This window comes from Sminthopsis crassicaudata, chromosome 1, assembly GCF_048593235.1.
Source record: "Sminthopsis crassicaudata isolate SCR6 chromosome 1, ASM4859323v1, whole genome shotgun sequence".
NCBI lineage: Eukaryota > Metazoa > Chordata > Mammalia > Dasyuromorphia > Dasyuridae > Sminthopsis > Sminthopsis crassicaudata.
In genome coordinates, this window is record NC_133617.1 from 626,061,067 (window position 1) to 626,082,571 (window position 21,505).

A 21,505-nucleotide genomic window follows, 5' to 3' on the forward strand; every position below is an offset into this window, starting at 1 on the left:
AAAAGTACCAAAGAAATTAAGGTTATCAGAAGAGATTTATGGAAGAGGAGGGCTTGAGCTCACCTTTTAAAGAAGCTAGGGATGCTTGGGAACCAAGACAAGCAGGGAGAGCATTCCTGTCATGGAAGATGGAGGAGTAAAAGAGAATGTAACATACAAGCAACAGCTGGCAGGTCAGTGTTCTGCAAATGCAGGTGTGTTCAAGAGTCATGGAAATGTATGGAAAGACAGGCTGAAGCCAGATCCTGAAGGACTTTAAATGCCTGGCAGAGGAGTATATAATGTATGCTCTGTTGCCACTGAAGCTTCCTGATCTGAGGAGTGTATAGTCAGATCTGGAGACTCAGAATGCCATATCCTAAATGAGGAATTCACAAAGATAACTGTGGATGCATCACAGAGGGAAGAGATTGGAGGAAAGATGACCAGGTAAGAGGTTATTGCAATAATCCAAGTGAGAGAAGATAAAAGACTGAAGCTAGAGTGATAACTATCTGAGTGAAGAAAAAGAGACTAATATGAGAAGTGGAGATGTAGTCAACAAGGCTTGGGAAATGATAGCATATGGGGTGGAGGGCAGTGAGGGAAATTAGGTATGACTGGGATTGCCAAATGTAAGTAAGTAGAAATATAAGTGAAGTCTCCAACAAAAATAGGAAAGTTAAGAAAGGGGGTAGGTTTAGGAGTAAAGATAATAATTTCCATTTTGGACCTGCTGAGTATGAGTTTAAAATGCTTATAGAAGATCCAGTTAATTATTTCCAAAAATCATGGAAAACTGGAGGTTGAGAAAGAGAAGAGAGGAGAGGAAAGGAGGAAAAGAGAAGAAAAAAGAGAGTGAGACAGAAGGAGAGACAGACAGATAGAAAAGAAAGAGAGAAAAAGAGAGACAAAGGGCTGGGTATATAGGTTTGCTAGTTCTCTTCATAGAGGTGATAATTGAACCCATAGAAACTAATGAAATCACACAGAGGGTGCTGCTAAAGAAGGAGTAGGACAGGGTCTTGATGGCTAGTAGGTGACTCATCAAGTGGTGGAATCAGAAATAAGGCTGCACGTATCTACTCTGAGAGTGAAGTACCACTGGTAATAATAATATATCCCTGTTAGACATGAGTAAATTGTGGCTCAGATAGATTAACTGAATTTTCTCATCTACAAAATGGTGATACCTATCTCACAGAGTTGTTATGGGGAGGCCCAAATGAGATAATTTATGTTAAGGATTTTGCAAACTTTAAAGGAACAATGATTTACTCAGTCATAGAAGTACTATTAGAAGTGTGACTTTATCCCCCAGAATTCTGTCTGTTAAATCAATATGTCTTTTGTGCCTATTCTTCTAACAGATGATAATCTATACCAATCATTTGTTTTTTTATCACATATGGCCTTACATGATTATTTAATTGTTTCTTGCGGGTTTATCTTGTTTTCTCCAAACATTTTACAACATTTCTTGAAGGTATGGATTGTGTCTTGATTTTTATGTTTCAATACCTTCCATAGTAGCCAATGTATACCAATAAAATGCTTGCACTGAATCAAACATCAGGATAAATAATTTTCTGTCATTGTCTCTGTATTTACTGATGGCTTTTTCCTGGAAGCCTAAGGGTTAGTACCATTATTTTGCCAAGGGGTACTATTGTTCAATTTTAGTCTTTCTCTTGAATTACTCTAGTTGTATGTCACAGTGCTTTTAGAACAAGTTTAGTCCCAAGAAGGGTTGAAGAGTCATGTACTGTTTTGATGAGTCATCTGCTTCCTTGCTGATTTATTACTGCCTTCTTTCTATATCATCTGGTGGTGAGGATATAATTCTGATAAAGCTGGAAAACAGGAGACAGTATAAATCTACTCCATTGCTTTTGTGGAGTGATTTAATACAACTTTTCTTGGTGGAATCTGAGTAAATTTATAATGATCATTTGTACACAAAATGACTGCTTTGGGGATTGTCAAAGTTTGATGTAAGTCAGATTCTGGGATCCCTATACAAGGAAGATTGCCCTTCTTGTCTTGAGGCAAATATAACAGAGAAGCTTTCATAAGTGTTGTTTATTCCAAGGTCTGTTACTGCATCCAGGACTATCTCTAGCATCCTGATCCATATCTTGCTGCTGGGCCCAGATGGTTCCCAAGGAAAGAGTGACTGTACACAGGCCTTACTCACTACAATTCAGTTTACTTGCATGTTATAGTCCTGATGTCATGGTCCTCTTCAAGAATGAAGGACAAACAACCACAACATAACAGAGAATTCTGAATAACCATGTTTGTTGTTCGTGGTAAGAGACGTAATCTTTAAATATTTGTATGTAAAAACAAAACACATCAATAAAGCTGAAAAATGTAAGAAATCTATTGATATTCATAAATGTCATAAGTTCCCTCATAACCTCTGTTTCACCTTGGATTGACATATCTTATGAATTTGAGAGCTTATTGAAAAAAATTCAAGCAGGGACCATCAGATGTTGTTTATAAAAATGTATGTTTCCCAAAATGAGTCAACAACCAGATGAAGGCATTGCTATTCATATTTCCAAACTGTACCATCTGTTTCCACATAATTTTTCAGATGGCATTAGTAGTACTACTTTGTGTGTGTGTGTGTGTGTGTGTGTGTGTAGGACTGCACATCTTAATTGCATTAGATATTTGATTGAATTGATATTTGTATTTGATATTTATAACAATCCAAGAATAAGTCTAGCTACTAAAAGGAACAGCATGGTTTAGTGGAAAGGGTCTGAAAGAACTGGGTTTGACTTTGCTAATTGTGTAACCACAAGGCAATTCACCTACCTATAGATCCTCAGCTTTCTCATCTATAAAACCTCATCTATAAAACCTTTCTCATCTATAGCACCTACCTCACAAGGCTGTTGTAAGCATCAAATGAGATAATGTATAAAAATTACTCTGCAGACCTTAAAATACTCCTGAACTATTGAAATGCCCCAAAATTAAAGAAATGGCTCCTTACACCAAATAAAGTCCTCTTGCCAACAGGATCAACAATACAATGAATAAATATCCGCATAATCAATTGATCACTTTTAGCTTTACAAGATTTTGCATGGGCATAACAGTACTATAACTGTAGATCTGAGGAGACACTGAAAAGCAAAGTCCTAACCTAACTAATATTCTCTAAGAGGATATGCCAAATTATACATACAAATTGAATTTAATATTTTTTCAGTTTATATCACTGGATATAAGGCAATCTTGACAGCAATTAAATTTTGCATTTAAAATTCCTCAAAATATTGTAGAATTTTTCAAAATGCTCATAAAAAGATGATAAAAGTCAGCTTTGATTGTGACGGATCAACAATCAGAATATATGTTTTTGGTAGTAGCTTCTCAAGGGATCCTTTCTCAAAAATTTTCAAGCCACCAAGCTTTTCTCAAGGTTACAATCATCACCCTGCTGATATTGCTTAAAGCTGTTCTGTAATGGACAGTATGGCTCTTTCGTGGAGAAGTTCCATTTATTATAACAGCAGGAAGGGACGGTATAACCAAAAAGATTTGAGAGAAAGAACTAGTTCAGTTCTCCAGTGGTTCACATCCAATACACAAATACTGCAAAAACAGTCTGGGAAAAAAAAACACAACATTAACAGATGTCCCCCTGGTTTTTCTAGGCACTAGGAGTTTTCAGGCACATAAGAGTAAATAGAATCCCATACCTGGGTTTAAAAAAGTCCCAAGCATATGTCGAAAGTGGATATGGTTAAATAGTAATTTGTCTGAAAAGGTGTAAAAGTTTAAGCGATCTACAAACTTAGCACAAATGAACATGGCAGCCAAAAACAGCTAATATGATTTTGGATCGCAATGAGAAGCAAAGTATCCAGGAATAAAGAGGCAATCTCCCTCTAGATTCTAGCTTGGTCTACCACAACTGGAATAGTAGGCTAAGTTCTTTATTGACACTACATTTTCAAGTATCTCCTGCACTTTTCCTTGCTCTTTTTTCATCATGCTGGATGGGATGACTCCCTACCTTCTGACATTTTTGCCTAAGATATCTATTTTTACTCTTTACAATCTATCAAAATTCCCTGAACAACACATCTAGGAGGCAAGGTCTTTGCAAAATTCCACTTTACCAGAAAGCTAACCAATAATGATAACACCGCAAGTATTTGAACTCCAATAACTTCTGGTGGCATTCTGATTAAACATGTGCTTTGGTTATTTCTGTTACTCCCAGTATATTCTAATGTGTTATGAAAAACTTGATTTGTGAATACAGGTATGGTACTATAGATTAATGATTTTATCACCATGGAACAAAAATAAGAAAAACTCATAAGATTATAGGAATTATTTTATTTTTTTCAAAAAAAATTAAGCAAGCAAGCAATAAACATTCATTAAGCACCTACTACATGCCAAACATCATATGTTGCCAGAGATGCCAGAGAAACAAGCCAAAAAGGAAAGTCGTTGTCCACAAAGAGCTCCCAGCCTAAGGGGGTATGATATACGTATAAATAGGTATGTGTAAAATAAATGCATGGGAGAGTAACTTAGAAAACCAAAAAAGACTTCATACAGGCAGAAGTGAGGAGGCAAAATATTCCAGGTAAGGTGACCAAGCAGTTCTAAGTCAAAAATTTGAGAATCAAGTGTAAGGAACAATATAGGCAGTTTGTGAAGATCATGTAGTATCCAGAGGGAAATAATATGCCATAGACTCGTGTTTTCTTTAGAGTAGGAACTCCTTCCACCCTGGCAGATGTTCAACATAGAATATTATAGAGTTGCCAGAACTTCAGAAAAATGAAATGACTCGGCCGTTATCACTCAGTTAAGAGATAGCTCCTAGATAGGAGTCAAACCGAGTTTTTCTTTTTTTTTTCCTAACAATGATTTATTTGTCCCTAGTTGGATCAATTGCTGTTGTCAGGGGTATCTGACTCTTAGTGACCACGTGGACAAATCCATGGAGTTTTTCTCGGCAAAGATACTGAAATAGTTTGCCATTTGCTTGTCCAATGTCCCCCCATTTTACATATGAGAAATTGATGCAATTAGGGATTAAGTGATTTGTCCAAAGTCCTACTAAATATCTGAGGCTACATTTGAACTCAGATCTTCCAGGCCCAGCACCTCCTAGTTGCCCTAAAAACTTAGTTTTTCCTGACTCCAAATCTAGCATTATCTCTACTATGTCATTCTACCTCTTTGTATTAAAAATTTTTTTTTAAATAAAATAAAATAAAAAAGTGAAATCAGGACTTCTAATGTCACTTTCTTTGCTTGAAGGAACAAGCATTTGCTAAGTTCCTACTATGTGCCAAGCAACTTGCAGAGCATTTTACAAGGGTTATCTCATTTGATTTTCAAAATAATCATGGGAGGGAAGTGCTATTGTCCCCATTTTATAGTTGAGGAAACTGAGGAAGACAAAGATTAAATGACTTGCTCAGGCTCATACAAATAGAAACTATCTGAGATCAGATTTGAACTCAGGGTCTTCCTGATTCCAGTTCTGGTGCACTATCCACTGTACCACCCTGCTGCCTCAGATGAAAACTCTTATGATAGTTCTTCAAGAAATATCAAAGTTGCTGGGATTTATTCCAACCCATGATGTACTTACTTCAAAAAGCAAACAAGGGATAGCTAAAGGAAATTAATGGAGCAAGAAAAACAATATACACGATGACTATAATAATATAAGTGAAAATAATAGAAAAGAAAACTGAATGTTGGTAATAGCGATGAACAAGCTTGGCTCACAAGAAGAGCTGAGAAAGTATTACTCCTACACACACATGTCCTTTCACTGAAAGGTGGGTTTTTGAATGTAAAAGGCATGCAATGTTGATGTGCTTGACATGTTGCTGGTTTGAGTGAATTTGTTTTTGTTTTTCTTCTTTCAATCTTTGTTACTAGAGAAAGCTCACTGGTATCATTTGGAAATGAATTGATTAAAAAAAAGGACAATCATAAAATCTTAAAAAGAGCATGAGTTTCAAGTCTCTTCTGGGACTGCTCAATTTTTTCCATGTTTATTTGTAAAAGGCAAAAACAAAAACAAACAAAAAAAACATTGCTAAGTCACTGGTTCTTCTGCAATATTAGACCTTACTACATGATGATAATTTCAAAAATGTCTAGCTATTATTGATTTCTGAATCTCAGCTTGGTACATGATACTCATCACAAAAGCACTGCTGAGCCCTGTTGCTTCCTAGTCATGATACTTCACTACAGAATGACAGGGGGCACTGGGACAACAAGTAGTGACTACTCAAATAATACCTTTGTTAGAATGGAGTTTGAAGTTGATTATCAGAAAATACTGGTCTCTGCCATTACCTCTTTAGCTGTACCTCTGCTAGTCCCATTAAACATGAGGGGACATCTAATCTAAAAGATGATCCTATGTCTTCAATTGTGTTACTGTGTATGGAGTGCTAGAGTCTCTTGTTCAAAGCTTGTGACTAGACTCTTGCCCATAAGCCTGGAGGAATAATATTAAACATTGATCAAAGGATCAAGATAGCAAAGTGGATAGGCTAACAGCCTGGAATCAGGAAAACCTAAGTTCACATTTAGCCCCAGATATTTACTAGCTTTGTGAATGGGAAAGTTACTTAGTCTATGTTTGCCTCAGTTTCCTCAACTGTTAGAAGAGTGTCTACTTCACAGGATTGTCATGAAGATCAAATGAGAAAATATTCATAAAGCACTTAGCTCAGTATATGACTAGCACATAGTAAGCACTTAATAAATATTTATTCCCTTACTTTTTTTATTGAATTTAGAAGTGAATGGACCCTCAGAGGTCATTTTGTTTAGTTCTTTCATTTTAGAGATGAGTCTTTTTGTTTACCACATTTTATAGATCATGTTGTAGTACCTCCACTAAAAGCATTAATGTTAGAAGACCTCTTAGATGCACTTCTTTAGGCTAATCATAATTTGCCTGTTACTGTAGGTTACTGGTTATCTGGTTAACTACATGGAATATGATATTAGTCTAGGTTTTGAACTGGAAGTGCAGGTGACAAGTAAAGAAACTGTCTGAGGAATTTAGGTCTTCCAAAGCTGTCAACATGAGTTTTCCTCCAATAAAAATGCCTTTTATGGGTAAACATTTTGCTCCAGAAGCCAGTTTTCACATATCTTGGCTATAATACATGGAGCACATCTGGAAATTGTTTATATGAAACCATTGGCTAGGAGTGATGTCTGGTGGCCTGGAAAATATCCTAATTTTGAAATTCTGCAAAGTGGTGTGGCACATACCAAGCCCTGAAGTATACTCCAGCAAGTGTGCCTACCTTCTTTTCCATGAGAAGTAACCAAAAGCCTTTGGTCAAAAATATATGTTAATCCTGCAAAGTCATTTCAAGGGAAAATTATCTTGATTCAAATAGACACCTTCACAATACTTATTCAACCTCCGTTGTTTGCTATCCAATTGACTTTGGAAAAATCACTTACCCTACCTTAGTTTCATTTATAAAATAAGAGATTTGTTAAGATCATCACCTTTGACATATCTTCCATCTCTAAATCTGTAATGACTTCATCCTAAATTGATTTGAAGGCATCCTGGTAGTATATGAACCCTCTACTGCAATAATCATAGGTTTATGTAATTGTTTGTAAGATTATATTTTCTGAAAATGAGTCTGCATTCACTTTTTTAAGTTTTAAAAAATTTGTGATAAAGCAACTAACTAGTACAGTTGATAGAGCACTGGGCTTGGAATCAGGAAGAATCCCTCTGGGCAAGTCACTTAACCCTGTTTGCGTTAGTTTCCTCATCTGTAAAGTGAGCCGGAGAAGAAAAGGCAACCTCAAATAAGGTTATAAAGAGTCATCAGACACAACTGAATAATTTGTGGAGAGGAACTTTATCCAAATTGGTACCATCCCATTTTATCACCCTCAAGCAAACTAGTACAACCACTAAAAATGTCCCAAAGTGGATAGTTAGATGACATCTGTTAAATAAACATGTGAGCTTCTTTCTCATTATTCAACATGCTGTTCTACATTAAATAATATGAACCAGTCCTGCTGAACTTACTATTTTGGCAATTAATTAAGATTTAATCATTTACATTAAATCTTATGTGATAATTTATATGATAAACTACAATAACACTATTCACCCCTTTTTTTTCTTTCTTTTTTTTTTTTTACTATATTTACTATATTTAAGTCTTTTCTAAGATCTATAGATTTGTACTAAGGCAAGATTCCACTGCTATAATCACTTTCATATGACTTGAGTGATGAAAGGTCCTGAATGTGCATGAGTCTCCATGACATTGTCACCTCTATGTTGACATTTCTCTTATGGTGAGCTGATAGCAAATATGAACCATCTGAAAATTCTCCTATAGTTTGTTATTGTTGCTTCTGTTAACAGAAGTTACTTATTCTAACGATTCACCATCTCCACAGAGCAAAAGAAGTAGAAAGTAAGCTGTCTAAGGTCAGGAACTTTTTCATTTTATTCTAAATAACTAACATTTATCTGATATAGTGTGCTGTATACAGAAAGTGTTTAATAAGTGATTGTTGTATTGAAATTAGACTTTTCTCATTAATGTAATTGCTGAAATGGAGACGTGATTTTGACTCCTATCTGTCAAAGACAGAATCAGTCCCATGAAAGTCAATTCCACTACTGGTTAAAGAGTTGTGTTAAGTAAATAGTTATTATGTTCATGTTCCAGAAATCATGGTTGCACAGTATTGGTGTTTTGAGTATATTAGAGCTTTAAAAAAAAAAAAAAACTTTCAGAGTTTCCATAATCATATGCCACTGTGATTTTTTTAGAATGGAATAGCCTAGTGTCTTTTGGAGCAATGATGTATTCTCTCTGTTCACTCCTTGCCTTTTTTTGGCTACTATATAAGACAAGGTATCTTGTTAGGGTAGATGTAAGGCCAGTCTGGAAGCAAGGAAAACCCAGGATAAGGCCTGCTTTCCATACTTCTAAAATAGTAGTTTAAGTTGTCAACATGCATATATGGAGGGAATTTACACTCTGGGAATTCCCTATACAATGGATGACTTGGCTAGCGCAAGTATTTCCTATCAAAACCATTCTTCCTTTCTCTCCTTAGCTTCTTAAAAAACAAGACTTAAAAACAAAGCTCTTTCACATATTCACTCATTCTTGCATCCCCATCCCCATACAATCGGACATTAATCGGTATTTCTCATTTTTCGGACTTATATGAAAGTAATGGTAGTGCTTGTGCTAAAGCATCACTATGTATTCTAACCTTGGACATGTAAGATGGCTTCATTTTCATAGAGAGAGAGCTGGAAGAGACCTCGAGGCTATGTAGTCTAGTCCCCTTCCTTTTACAGATGAAGAAAGTTAGATCCAAGGGAGTCAAACAGGAAAGAGATAGCAGAGTTGGGATTTGAACCCTAGTTCTCTAACACTGAACTCAGGGATCTTTCCTGGACTTGTGGTAAGATGAATAATTAACAAAGGCTGTACCTGTTATCAGGTCGTTAAGGAATGACACGTTAGAGTTGGAGCATTCTGAATCTCACTGCTCAAAATGTAGAATAGAAAGTGATCTCAAAGCACACCACTCGTGTAAAAGGGATGTGGCAATACAGGACCAGGGAAACTGGAGAGGTGACAATACAAGAGCCCCTCAGGTGAGAAATGCTTTTCCTGGTTTCACTTTTCGTTGTCAGTTCCGTCCTTCTCTTCCTCTTCCTTCTTTGAATTTGGGAGAAGATGGGGGCGGGGAAGGGCGGGACTATACTAAGGGGACTGCTGTGCTTACTATGTCTTTTTAGAATAGGGACGTTTGAATTTAGGGGGCCGGACTTGGGATCCTATTCCGGGCATTGGGAGTTTAAGAAAGAAAATATTCTAGCCAGCGTTTGCACTGAAGAACAAAAGGGCAACCTGATAAGCAGGAACTGAGGCATGACCAATCAGGACAGAGCAAAGAGTGAGTTGGGACATAAAGCTAAAGAGGCTCAGATCTCTTAAAAAATCAAATCTGAAGAGAAGCCAGCTAGAGCGAGTGAGAGAAACAGCCCAGCCCACCCCCGTGGGAGTAGAGGAGGCTGTGCTTTGAATAGGCAGAAAAGCAGAAAAACCATAAGGATGGATCGTGATCAGAGATCAAGGCTACAGAGTGTCAAGCCAAAGCAAGAAGGAGGAAAAGAGCCTGGAGAATCAGGACAAGAATTAAGGAGTGAAGAATAAGGATCCCCTAAGCGAGGGAAGCAAATCCCCTTCTCTTGGCATAGGTTCTTGTCCAATGGAAGCGCTCAGCACCTTGAAATTCTAATTCGCTGAGAGCTGGTGAAACTATCCTATTCCCCTCTGCCCACTGGCATGTCATGGTATCCATTATGCTGGGTTTTTTTTTTTTTTTTCCTGACCATGCCTCCCTTGAGAGTGAGGGAAGAGGGAGTCACCTCCAGGGAGAGGATCTGGTAAAGATTCATACAAAGACTTTACAAACTGCCACCCTCCCTCTCTCCCCTGGCAAGCCTAGCCTGTTCCTCCAGATACAGCCTTCTAGATCCTTGTTAATCCCTCCCTTCCCCTACCTAACTCTTTCCTGTGAAGAGCATATCCAATACATCTCATCTCTCTTGCAATGCTCTGCATTTGCTATAGATGTCTCAATTGTAGATGGGCTCAGAGCCAATAACCAACTCATAGGCATCCCAGAAGACCAAAGGAGAGAAAATCTATTCTGAGCTAAGGGAACAGGTAAACAAGAGACTTCAGCCTCTACAATAGAAAGTGAATGACACCTCAGTTATCAAAGAAAACCAATAACAAGTGACTATTTTGATAAAGAAGAAAATTAAGAGCCTTGTACACAGTAGGTACTTAATGTCTATTGAACTGAATTTAATTTTTTCTCCCTTCCTCTCCCCACAATGTTCCACTGCAAATGAGTTTTTTTCTTTGCTGTCATGTTAGAAGTAACCAAAAAGGACTGTGTATGAAAGATGGATTTGTGCCTTGTAGAAATGGGTCCTATACTAAATGGCAATATTCTTTGGAATCAGTTTACATATTACTTAGGTCTTCAGTGCTTATATAATCACCCTGATGTAGACCCCCTAGTGGCTATCAGCACAGCATCAAAGAGGTCCATAAACTATTCCCTCATTCTCCTTACATGAGCAACTTATCTCTTTCTACTCTGAAGCATCTCTCTGATAATATATTTTGTGCTATTTCATGCAACACAGTCTTTGGAATATATAATTCATATTCATTGTAAATCACTCTATTGTCCTTCGGGTCTTACAATTTGAACTTGCTTTAGATCCTGAAGTCCCAAATTCAAATCCTAACAGTACCACTTACTACCTAGAAAATCATTTAACCTTCCTGGAACCCAGTTTCTTTTTTCTACAAAAGAAGGGAGTTTGGCATGTAGTCAAGATATCTTCCAGCTCAAGGTTTATGATTCTTTGATATATGATTTATCTGAGATTTCATATTTCTTAATCCATGGTCCCATAACAACAGCAATACATTCTATTAATATATATGTGTGTGTGTGTGTGTGTGTGTGTGTGTGTGTGTGTGTGTGTGTGTGTGATTTGGCTTCAGGTTGAATCTTGTATTCATTAACATGTTCTAAATGTAATTCACTCCAAACTCTTTCTCTTGTCCCATCCTGAATCCAATTTGTTATTAATCTACACTAATCTGGACTAATCCTATGGATAACCTATCTAACTGGACAATAGTATTCTCCATCTACTTGGGGTTTTGTTTTGGGGTTTTTTTTTTTTTTGTTTGCGTTAGTTTTGTTAGTGTAGATTAAGTCATACTATTTTAATTATTTTTGGTTCCCATTAGAAGACTCTAAAATGATCCAGGCCTTGATGCAATCATCACAATATTATCCTCAAACAGGTTCATATAGACGGCCCCACTTCCTTGTTGGTTTTGATTATGTACCAAACATCCTTCCTGACAAAATCATGGCACTTAACTTCCAGAAAGAATTTGTCTGCCTATTTGCTGCCTCGCTTGTTATTAATAATTAAGAAATCATAAAAGTTATCTTCATGTTATGTCTGTCATAGAATCTTGTATGATCTCACCATATGAATGGGAGACATCATGTGGGGAAATGCTCTAAGACAATATTTTGCTCTGTTGAAGTAAATATTTTCTTATAGTCAGTAAATAAAAATGGGAATTAATTGTGTGGCAGTTAAAAATGTTATGCAATGTCAATGATATAAGTCTGCTTGTTCTTTTTTTATGTGTCTATTAAGTAGGAAAAAAAACTTAAAGAGTGTTCTGAGGGAAACACTTAGGAAACTGCAAATTCAAGTCCTGTATCTGATAAACACTACCTATGTGGCCCTGGCAAATCATTAAATTTCTCAATACTTTCAGACAAATTTTTAAGATTTTAAATTGCAAAATAATTGCTGATTTGTATGGGTAGAGAAATTTTCTTCACTGGAGATTCTTTATACCAATGAAGTCATAGGACCTTTGCCACACCTAAAACAAAACAAAAAGTCTTCTTTATGTTTGTTAAATAACAAACTAAATAACTACTAAATAGTAGAAATGAAAAAGTAGGCCTATTATCAGGTAGTTATTGGTACATTTGCAATACCCCATTTCAGAACAATAGTAATTTTCATGATTTTTAGATCTCACACCCCACTATCTGTAAAATGATTTTTTTCTTCATCTTTTCTATTTTATGATATAATACAATCTCTTCCCATACGCACTACACAAATATATAGATAATTCTTCGTCCTTAAAACTTTACATGTCAGATTATGTTCTATGTCAATGTTGTTCCTTCTCTTCACTTGGCAAGATTATATTTACTATTTTACAATGGCGTTTGTTAAATGTCTATAGAAAAGAACAAGAGACCATGTCAGTGTTTATTACTCTACATAATTTTCAATTTTTCGGAGCAGTTAACTTGTTTAATTAGGAAAACTTGGGTTGTTTTGACCTTAGGTCATATCTTGTAATTCGTATTCTTTCCCCTCCACCACCCAGTTTAGTAGTCATTTAATTTGGAGCATTTCTTTTGTCCTAAAAATAAGTCAGTGGTTCAACTTTACAGAGACAATTGCTTTGGAAATAACTTCTACATCGCTAACTATTATTTCCTGTCCATTAAGATAAAGTCAGTATCATTTGTATGTGTGTGTGTGTGTGTGTGTGTATGTGTGCTCTTCCACATACAATCTTTCCTGATTTGAAGTATTCATTCCATTTAAGCAAGACTCCTGAGTAGCCTACAAGCCTCTTTCATTTCTTGACCTAGAATCATATTTGACAACTTTTTTTGCTGCTCTCATTATTCTTGCCTTGCATTAAAAACAGATATCTACAATTTATAGAACAATTAATATTTACAAAACATTTTATAAGTATTGAATTCTTCATAAAATTTCCATGCTTGATTCTCTGCAAGAGATGCACATAAAAGAAAATCTTTTTTTTTTGTTTTTTTCACCACTATAAGACAAACTAACCAGCTGACTCATGAAGAATCTTGCTGCCATTAGTCTCAAAAATACTTTGACAACTCCTTTACTTTTCTCTCCACAGAAAACCTGTCAATCTTCCTTTTTCCTTTATCTACAACTTATTTTTTACTTGATTTTTTACCAAAAGCCAATGTTTATATGACTCATTTTCCGCCAATGGGATGTTGAATTTTTGGTCAATCAATAAGGATCTCACATTTAGCAAACCATCAGTTAGTTAAAATTATGGACTGTCTAAAAACTGAGTGAGTCTTAGCACCCTCTGTATCCTTTCCTGTCATTTTCCACTATTCTATCACAATCATTCATTACAAAGACATTTGATGATTTCTTTGTTTTGTGGGTTGCCATAGCCAAAGATTCATCATATAGTTTTCAGCCTGCAAATACAAAAAAATAAAAAATTCTCTTAGTACTTAGCTAAAATGATCCTAAGAAAGAAGATACAATCTGTAACTGGAATTATACTTGAAACCTTTCCAACATGGTACATTATATCAAATTGTGTTTGGCTGACATAATCTCCCCGTGATTAATGTAACCTTCACATCATGATGAAGCATTGGAATAGGATCTGATACAATAGAAAAAATACTAAATTTGCAGTCAGAAAACCTGAGTTCAAATCCTGTATTTGCCACTGACTACATATCTGATTTTCCTCAAATCACTTACCTCTCTGAGACACAACTTCATCTGTAAAATTAGGCAACTGAGCTAAGTGAACTCTAAGGTTTATTCTAGCTTTAAATATATAATATAAAGGAGAAAGACAGAGAGAGAGAGAGAGAGAGAGAGAGAGAGAGAGAGAGAGAGAGAGAGAGAGAGAAGAAGAAAGGAGGTATGGAGGGAAGAAAGGATTCTTGCCTCTTTTAGCATATATCTGCCAGGGCAGGGAACAAAATTAGGGAAGGTATACTGGGAAATCTGGGGAGAAGGAAAAAAGAGTTAATGTTAGAATAGGGTGTAGAGATAGAAATGCAGGCAGGGGTTGAGGTAAACAGATGCCTTCTCAGCATGAAACTTCCTAAATGATCATTGCTATTTACCTGGAGCCTACAAGGTCATAATAAAAGGTGTTTTAAATAGCACAACTGGAAAGAGAACTGTGCCTAAAGTCAGGAAGACCTGAATTCAAATCCATTCTCAATTATTTAATAAATTTGTGAGCCTGGGCAAATCAGTTAACCTATGTTTACCTCATTTACTTCACCTACAAAATGGGGATAATAATAGCACCTTCTTCTTAGAGTTGTTGTGAGGATCAAATAAACTAATATTTGTAAAGCATTTGACAGTGTCTATGACATAGGAAGCACTCAACAAATGGTTATTTCCTTCCTTTTTTATACCTTCTTTCCTTTCTTCCTTGCTATTTGTATCCCCCATTCAAATCTGGGTACAATACATTCAATGTGTGCCCACAACTGGCCAGGGCTCTACATACAGTTCTCCCTCATGTTTAGAAAAATGGAGCTTTCTGATAGTGATATGACAGATGTTCTAAGGACTCTGCCACATTATTCTACTGCTCATTAGGGACAACTCCCAAGTATTGGGATATCTCAAACTGCTGCTGTGCACCCAATCAAAGGTATCCCCCAGGAAGGAAAAGTCAGATACAAACCATAGCACTCAGTGCTAAGGATATAGCTGGTCTTTCACAATACAGTTGGCATCAGACTACTTGTAATTTCAACATGCTTATTTCTAGAGTATTTCCAGCCATGAAATGAGCCCAAAAGGAAAGAACTCCTTCCACATTGTTCTCTGAGTTCAAAACTTTAGTAGAAAGATTTTACCCTCCTGCCTTCTGCCTAATCCCCAGTGAATATGCTATTTGAGTACTGTGCAGAATAGAATTCCCATCTCATTTGTTTTTTGCTTCATATACAAATTTTACCTATGAAAATTAAGAGCATCATTTTTGCATTTGGAAATAGCAAAGCAGGGTAGTTCAGGGAAAGTATGGGAGAATGGTTTGAAGAAAGCAATTTTCAGATATTTTGACCTGGGATTCCTAAACCTATATACTACATACCACAACACTATTTCCTTCTTACTTTTTAGGCTCTATATTTCTTTTCTTTTTTTTCCTCTTTTCTCCACTCAATTTCTTCATAATTTTTTCTTTTGTCTTACTCAAACACAGGTCCTTAGCCCAAAGATACCCTGGACAGCTTAATGCCAGGCTGCTTGGGAAGCAGCCATTGATTGAGAGAAGGAATTAGTTCACCTTAATTCACCTTTGTATCAAGTCCTTTCAAAAATAAATATACAATGTTGATCTTGAGCCTGGCTGGTTAGACAGACCAGGTGGCTGAAAATGAATTCCAGGTAAAGGATAAAAAGTGGAAATAACAGAAGGCACATAGGTGATATTTACAGGACTGACTATTGAAAAGCTAAGCAGAGTCTGAGCAGGGCATACTGTGCAGTAAGGGGCTGACATAGCTTCTTTTACACTTGACTGGGCAACTGATGGCTTTTGATGGCTGTCCCATGAGACTCTAGTGGCACTCACATAAGTGTTAAATAGTGCCATGTTTTGGGCTGCATGTGATGCTTAGCTGAGGTGATAAATCATTTGCTGATAGAGAAAAGATGACCTAGAAAATACCTTATTCAAAATGAAGTTTTGATTGGGATGAAATCTATTTAGCTGTATTTGTTTAACCTGCAGTCCTGAAGTTCTAAAAGTCAACTACAAGAGTAATGTAGATTGGTATATGACACTTCTGCCTCAAACTGAATTCTACTGCTTACCGCTCAGATTCCGAATGACTATTAGAAATTTTTATTTTACAAAAGAGAGCCTGATGCTAAGGGGTAGCTTTTTCTTCTAATGAACGATGGAGATCTAGGAATTTAGAAGATCCTGGATTTGGGAAGTTTTCATTTTTGTCCTTGTATATGCCATGTATAGCAAGGTGTATATAACTGAGAAATATAATGGAAAGAACACTATCTCTAGAATCAGAGGGTTTGGGTTCAAAATCTGTGATTGTGACTGTAATTTCCTTATATTTAAACAGAAAAGGTTGGACAAATGGCCTCTGAGATCCCTTTCACCTCAAGATCTATGATGCTCTGTAATTTATCTCCCAAGCAGTTAGGTGGTGCAGTGGATAGAGCCTGGCCTGGAATCAGGAAGTCCTGAATTCCCATCCTGATTCTGCCTTTACATGTGCTTGATGGGATCTGATGACAATTTTAAATCTTGGCCAGCTCGAAATCTAACTGAATCCCCATCTACGTTCAACAACTGACAGACACCATGTTTCCATTCACTGGTTAACCTGGTAGTTTGATGAAGTGTACATAGTTTCATTCTCCTGCCCCAACTAATTAAGACAGTACCCATCAATCCATAAAACTCAGAATTCAAGTCAGTGCTTTCCATATGACTTGCATTCTCCTCCAATTTTGCTCAGCACTAGTTTCCCACCTGCTCTCTTCCCTTAACCACCTTAGAACTTCATCTTGGTTTGTCAGTCTCAATCTTATTTACCTGTGTTTTATAAATGAAAAGAGAAAGTTGGACTCAATGACCCTGAAATCCAAGCTCCTAAGATCCTTTAATGGGTCATAGAAGCCTTCTTGTAATTGGTATTATTGCTATTATCAGATGACTGGAGAATTAATTATTAACTACCAAGCACACCAGAATTATATCTTGTATAGAAAGCTAGACACCTCCAGAGGCATATTTCTAAGAGGATTTTGAATACCAAGGATATCACTTTTTGTCAAGTAGGATAGATCAAGACCTGCTGTGTCTGTGACAGAAGCTCCCACTTGAAGAAATAGAGCAGAGCAGAAAAAACAATGGTTTGGGGGTTGACTGCGATTCCTCTGAAACTTCTTCCCCTGTTGCCACTTTGGACTTTGACCCCTTCTGTAACTGGCTACACTTAGTAAATGCTGTGGGATTGGCTTCTCACAAGGAGGACATTTCCAGTTTATTTCACTCAGCAGGTACAGAAAAAGTCACTAAATTGGACAAAGTAGGGCAAAGGTAAGCCAGCTTCACAAATTATCTGATCACAAATAGTCAACTTCAGATCAGCCTTTGTTAGAATATCGGCAACTTTTGAACTAGTAAAAATCTTCTTTAATAAAATCTTCCTATATGTTAGGGAAACCCTGTACCTCTCTCCAGAATATAATTCCTGTGTAGGACGATGATTTTATCCTTGAGACCACAAAATGCCTACTTAATATATAAATATTAACTGTATTTAAACTGTAGAAATGTGAGTCAAAAAACCTGGCTTTAAATCTGGGCATTATTAGATATTACTTGTACAATACTGAGGAGTTATTTAACTCCTCTAGTCCTCAGTTTTCCTATCTGTAAAATGTTAGAGTTGAACTAGATAATCACTAAGGTTTCATCTAATTTTAAATAATAAACTCATAATTCTACTTTTAGAAGATTCCTTAGGCAGTGATCTAACACAACCTCTTCATGAGGGAGTAGAGACCCACACAAGTAAGTGGAAGATTGTGTCATATATGGAAGAACAGGCTAGCTCTAAAGTCTGAGAATCTGGCTTACAATAACTGGCTTGGGTTTTTACCATCTGGATGACATTGGGCAAATCATTCTGCCTCAAAAGTCCCTTCCATCTCTAAGTCCATGGCATTAAGATTAATTCAGTAATAAATTGTCTAGAATGGGAGCAACCAAGAATCCTGACAGGGAAAAATAAGTGGAGTACACATTCCTCATCTCACTAACCATGTGGTTCTATGGAGTTACTGACTGATTTGGTTCTTGGCATTTCCCAGACTCTTCAACCATGAAAGAAGAGGAAAGTAGGGGGAAGAGGAAGGAAGAGAAGAAAGCCTGGAACATACCATTTAGAACAAATTGTGGGACACTTAAGAGACATGCTAGCAAGTGTATGCCAATGAAACCAATTTCCTGGGAAACATTAGAAGTAAAATCTTATTGAACAAACTATTTTCTAAATGTCCAGTGAATTTGCATCATCTTCTTTTCCATGTGAAATGAAAACACTACTCTCCTAAGCATTAAATGATCCATTTTTATATGAGAAAATGAGCTTTTTCCACATCCCCAATAAATGTGGCAGTGAGACAGCAGACAACTGAATATGGCCTCTGTGGAGACTGGGGATGCCAAATATGAGCATTTAAATTGCTTTCTTTTCCCTTGGATCATTTATAAAACCTGAACCTTTAAAAAAAAACACTAAGAAATGCCATGCTTCAATTCTGTGCTTCAGGGCACAATTGGATTTCTTGGGCAATATGTACTGAAGGGACTCTTCTAATACTCCTCATATGGTTTTCTCTGAGGACTCTTCCAATTTGTGTCTCTTTCCTACCCAGAAATTCAAAGTGGGTGGAAAACATGGACCAGAACTTTTCAAGTGTGAGACAGAATTTTGCTGCTCTGGGTTACTGTTTCTTTCTTCTTTTTTTTCATGGTCTTTATTTTCTTTTCCAAAGTTGTCTTGCAACACTTGTAGCTACATCTGTCTATAAAGAAATCTAGTCTCTAGTATTAACATGAAAGAACCTGGGGTGGGGTGGGAAATAGCACCACAGGAAGAATAAGCATATGGTTCTAATATTCAACAGCACTATTTCCTGAATAGAACTCTTGCTGCTGTGTTGCTTTATATATAATTGGTTGTATCTTCTCTGGCTCAAAATTTCAGTTATCATTTTTCTCAACTATAATAGGTGGTGACTGAGATCTAGAATTTATATTCTATCCCTGCATCAGACACTCATCTATGGGATACTGGGCAAATCATTTAGCTTCTGCTTGCATCAGTTTCTTCATCTATAAAATGAGAATAACAATAGCACATATATTGCAGGTTGTTGTGTAGATCAAATAAGAGTATATTTGGAAAACAGTTATATAGTGACAGGCAAATAGAAGGTACTTAATAAATACTTCCTTCCTTCTTTTCCTTTTTTCCATGGGCTGAAGGCTTGATACAACATTGGCTGAAGCTTCCAAAACTAGGGAACAACTAATGCCCAAGACTAGAAGATACCCACATGGCACGGATTAGAAGTGTGGAGTTTGTCATGCAGAGTTGAAATCAATTATTAGAAAGAAGGATTAAAATAGAAGTTTGCAAATAGATCAGAAATAGGAATGATGATAAAGATCAAACAGAATTCTAGGGCAGAATAAAGATTTTTGATTGGTGAGGGGGGCAAGATGAAAGACTTTGATGCTTAAATAACTCAAGGGTCTTCAACTCATTCCTAGTTATCTACGGATATTTTTTCACTTGGTCTTATGTCAGTCCAACTTTCTAATTTTCTCTGAGCCAACTTCAATGGATTAATTCTGATTACATGCTCCTCCCATCCCCATCTTAATTTCTAAGGGACCCAGGTCAGCATCTCTGCATCATCCTCTACTATCAAATACCTGCCTTCCTTCTCCAGTGTTCTGGTAGTCAATGCAATTAGAAAGTCAAGAATATCACCACTTTGAAAGAGTCATGCATTTATTTGAACACTGCATAGGACATCTATCATGATACTGGAAAACACCTTATATAAAGCCTTATATGGTTTTTTTTTCTTTCTTTTTAATGTTTTATTTGATGCTAGTATTCTCGGGTAATCAAACAATTATCTCTGTAGTCCTATCTGTCATAATATCTTAGTACTTTGACAAATAATTGAGAGACACCATAAGAGCTTTCAGAAAGACTTTAAGGTCTTCCAAATCAAACATCTTTTAGAAATCAATAAACAATAAGCACACTGGAACATTATACTATCTACACGTCCTCTCTCTAGTTATGTAACTATAAAATTGTGGCATGCTGTCAAAAACCTTCTGTGAAAGCTTGCCAGTTTTCTTCTTATATTTTCATCAAGAATATCTCAGGGTATTCCTAGGACATCCTCACAAATATTTTTTATTAAAGATAAGAAAGTACCTACATAAATACATGGTTATTATATGTTCTTAGATATTTTTTTAAATTGTGGCAAAAGACATATTTGTTTGATTTTCACCAAAGATAACTCAATGCATTTCTGGGACATTCTCATAAAATTTTTATATAAATGGGAAAATAGCCCTATAAATAAATAAAAAAGTTCTCAGACCTTTTTTTATAAAATTTGGTAGAAAACATAATCTATGATCTTTTCCATTTGTTAGAACTCTTCTTTAAAAAAAATAAAAAGTACTACCAAAAAAAATAAAATAAAAAGTACTTTTAAAAGCCTTCTCAAGATGTTTTTATTTGTTATGTCCAGCCATTTTACTTGACTTTAACTTTTTACGCACCATTGTCACTTTATCATATAGTTCATTGAGTATCAAGGTAGAAAAGAGCAAGTATTCTAAATTCATATTGCCCTTGGCTGGCATGGCTGTCTTTACCATTTAACAAGGACATAAAATATTTCCTGTCTGAGTCAGTTTCTGTGCTCTTCAACTTAGTTATTGTTACTACTATTTGTAATAGCTAAAATTCTCTAATAATTCTCTAAAAATGTGTGATAGTCAATGCCTATACCCTTCACCATTTTTCATTTTTGTGGAGTTAATATTTTGTTTGCATCAGTGTATGGCTATCTTTCTGTACGACACATTTACTGTAAAGAGTTGATGATATGGTCATAAAAAGGCAGGGGAGTCTGCAAAGACTGCTACTTCCATAATCAATCATTTCCCATGTGTGAAGACATAATAAATTTTATTTTTTATCCATGCCATTAGATACATACCACATCTTGTGCCTTTTAATTCTCTTACTGATCAAAGTATTTTTCATAGAGGTACTAATCTACAACTGTCCACTTGCCTTCATTCTCTATTATTCTTAATCCTGAACTATATTTTCCAATTTATTTTTCACTATCTTCCCCCATATCCATCATTGTCCTGGTCATCAAGAATGAAGGTAAAGAGTGATCAGCAGATCTTTCCAAGTTCCTCCTGAAATT

General features: G+C 36.1%; 1 protein-coding gene across 5 annotated transcripts in view; it reads left to right on the forward strand.

The window, feature by feature from the left end:
* The window catches only part of PRLR (prolactin receptor), a 380,151-nt gene that overhangs the window by 235,258 nt on the left and 123,388 nt on the right, over positions 1 to 21,505 (forward strand). Inside the window, exon 1 of one of the 5 annotated variants that reach the window (XM_074282694.1) lies at positions 9,494 to 9,673. The exons of the other annotated variants lie outside the window; for them this stretch is intronic. The gene's annotated coding sequence lies outside the window, so the exon portion shown is untranslated. Of the gene's footprint in view, positions 1 to 9,493; positions 9,674 to 21,505 lie in introns of those variants that run through there. 5 annotated transcript variants of the gene reach the window in all.